This window comes from Carassius auratus, chromosome 32 (assembly GCF_003368295.1).
Source record: "Carassius auratus strain Wakin chromosome 32, ASM336829v1, whole genome shotgun sequence".
NCBI lineage: Eukaryota > Metazoa > Chordata > Actinopteri > Cypriniformes > Cyprinidae > Carassius > Carassius auratus.
The window spans coordinates 23465820-23469536 of NC_039274.1; positions in this window are offsets into that span (position 1 = coordinate 23465820).

Consider the following 3717-nt stretch of genomic DNA (forward strand, 5'->3'; position numbering starts at 1 on the left):
TGGAATAGCCTCAAAAGGGCTACTGCATGGATCCTGAAGTTTAAAAGGATGCTCCGGATGATGAGCCAAAAACAAAAAGATGCTCACTAAATTCTTCATCTACAAACCATTGATCCTCATTATTCGGCCAGGTCCAATGACAGGAAAGCTGAGAGCAAAACTCAATTTGGAGATAAAGAGCTTTCAGTGGATGATCTTAAGCAAGCAGAGAAGGCGTTAGTAAGCTTTATCCAGAAACAGACATTTCAATCGGAAATGACGTCTCTGAGAAAAGGACATACTGTTAAGAAAACTAGCGGTATCTACAAACTCGATCCTTTTCTGATGGATGGTATCTTAAGAGTTGGAGGGAGGCTGCATAAGATGTCAATGCCTGAAGATTTGAAACATCAAGTAATTTTGCCAAAAAACAGTTATCTGTCCACATTACTTTTTGATCACATTCATCAATCAGCAGGTCATTGTGGAAAAATCAGATACTCTCAAAGCTTCACCAGAAATGCTTGATAGTTCATGCCAATTCCGCTGCCCGGAAGCTAGTCAGGAACTTCCTGCCATGCAGACGTTGGAACGCACCAGTAATGGAGCAAAAAATGGCAAATCTACCTCGAAGTCGTCTAGCTTGTGACTCCCCTCCATTTACATGTGTAGGTACAGATTATTGTGGTCCAGTTGAGGTAAAAAGGGGCCGGAGCCTGGTAAAGAGATACAGTTACTTATTTACATGCTTGGCGAGCAGAGCAATACATCTAGAAATGGCCTATTCATTGGATACAGATTCCTGCATTTTGGCCTTGAGAAGGTTCATATGTAGAAGATGTCAGGTTCAAGAAATGATATCAGACAATGGAACTAATTACATAGGAACCGAACGAGAGCTTAGAGATTGTCTCGCTCAGCTAGATAACAGCAAGATAAAATGTGCAATGTTGAACGAGGGAATCAAATGGAGTTTTAATCCTCCCTCAGAGGTTCATCACGGGGAAGGGAGATAGTTCTTTGACCTACATTACACCACACTGTTTGTTTTTGAATTAAGAGTTTTGTTTCCAAGTTTTCACCTTTTTGTTACAATAAATTTAAAGTCTGGTTAAAACAGGTGCAGCGTCAAACATACTTTCCTTCACAGAAGTGGCTTAAGAAGGAAAGAAAGCCACTACAATTTGAGTGTTTCCTGTGGAGCTAATTTTAATTAATTGATGTGAGCTTAATACTCCAACTGAAAAAGATGCAATGTTTTATATGGTTACATTTTATTTTGATGGTCCCCTTAATCAATCGACTATAAGCAACTTTGCAGCTACATGCCAACTAACTCTCATTGGAGTATTAGTATGCTAAAGAATGGTAGAATCTAGTGTTCTAGAATAAGCTGACATACTTGCAAAGACACTTAGAGTTGGTTGACCACCAAAATAAAGTGTTAGCATATAATTAAAGTAGCAGACATACTAATACTCTAATGACCGCTAATTGATATAGTTGCAGAGTTACTTATCAACATCAGAATAATCAAACTGATATTACAATAAAAATAGTTCAAAGCAAATGTGTTATATCACACATTCATCTGATCTGTTACATGACCTTATGGCTGTTTGAAAGAATAATACATTTTTTTATCATTATTATTACTTATAAGTGGTCTTTGACCGCTTTAAATAAAGTAGCATCAGAAAAATGGCAAGATAAGAGACATATAATACATTATAATCCATTGAAAAAGTGGAAACAACATTTTCATTATAAATCATCATACTCTTAAAAGCTATAACCACAAATAAGTAAATTATAATATATTAAAACTGTTCTTATGAATATTCATGAGATTATATAACATATTATATAACATATGTTTTTTTTCAATTCATTATACATTAATTATAATGCCTTACAAATACCCTTATAATGTATTATAAATACGGGCTTCATAGAAAGTGTTACCGAACCAATCTCCTTCGATCAGAAAAAAAAAATGGCCACCAGTTTAGCAAGAGCTACTAGTTTTAATGTTCACACAAAAGTCGGGTTGTTTTTTTCAACAATTTACACACTCTCTACTCTACACACAATTTCACTCCAAATAATATATGGAACATAGACAAAACTGATGTGACCACAGTGCAGGCCCCAGAGAAAATAATAACTATACAAAGAGTCCGCCAGACAGGAGCAATGACCTCTGGAGGAAGGGTGTATGCTTGTGACTGTTGCAGTGTCCATTACCCTGGGTAGTTTAATCCCTACATTTTTTTGTATGTCACCTCAAATGATTTCATTCTCACTTCAACCACAAAGGTCTGCCTGCATCAGCTGGAGCAGCAAATGGGTCTGGTTGGATGGAAGCAAAGGAATTGTTGCAGTTCCTTCACCACTTTGCCAACCATACGAAGCCCTTGCTGGACAATCACGTGTCCCCCCTGTCTGTCCCAGCCATAGATTTCTGTGGGAATGGGGCAACGTTCTGCTTACTTTCCCACCACATTGCACCCATAAGTTCTGTTCCCTGGACAGAACAGTTTTTGCTCTTTCTAAAGGAAGGTCATATCAGGAAGGTCATATCATATAAAGCGAACATCATATCAGGTTTCAGGTATATATATGTATATATATATATATATATATATATATATATATATATATATATATATATTAGGGGTGTAACGATACGCGTATTCGTATTGAACCGTTCGGTACGACGCTTTCAGTTCGGTACGCGGTACGCATTATGTATACCGAACGGTTCGTTGGAGTAATTAATTATATTTGAAAAAAAAAAAAAAAGAGAGAGAGAGAAATATAATGATATGCGTTCAACAAGGTAGCCCAATAACCCAAACAACGTAACAGGCAACGCCCCTGACACTCCCGAAAAAGAAAAAAACACCATCTTATATGTTTATGTTAGGCTACTCAGCAGGCGCTCGCTCACTCAGTACGCGCTGAAGGCTCGTTGCAAAATAGCCAATGCGTTTAACAGACTAGAAATGAGAAGATCCTCCAATAACCAACAGGTCTGGTGTTTGGGTGCACTTTGGATTCCCTTTAAGCTATAATGGTGATGGCAAGAGAGTGGTGGATAAAAAAACAACGGTATGTCGCATCTGCAACATGACAGGGTACACCAGCGGGAATAATAAAAAAAAAAAAAAAAACACCAGCGGGAATATCTGGGATATATGCGTCAGTACTATCTGGGAAAAGACGAAAAAAAGGAGAAACATGCACGCAGCAAACTATCCCTGCAGCATTTAGAAACTATAGCTTACAGGGAATCCAACCCAAACACCAGACCTGTTGGTTATTTTAGGATCTTATATTTCTGGTCTGTTAAAGGCATTCGACATTTTGCAACGAGCCTTCAGCACGTGCTGAGTGAGCGAGCGCCTTAGGGGCCGTTCACATATCGTGCCTAAAAACGCATGGAAAACGCTAAGCGCGTCTTTCTCCTCCTTTCCAAAGCGCTTGGGCAGAAGCGCTCATGAGGCGTCTGTCTTTGCTAAGCAACAATGACGTGCTCTCTCCATGAGACGCGGAAATTTCAGCGAAGGATAAATGGATTTGCAGCTCTAAAAATCGCTTGCAGTAGCTCTGCTACTAAATTTATTTCAAAATTGCAATCCATATACAACTATGATCAGCTGATCCTTCATCTTGGCTGAGCTCTCAACGTTGTTACGGGAAAGGATGAAGCTGATTGGTGCGCTTGCGGCATTC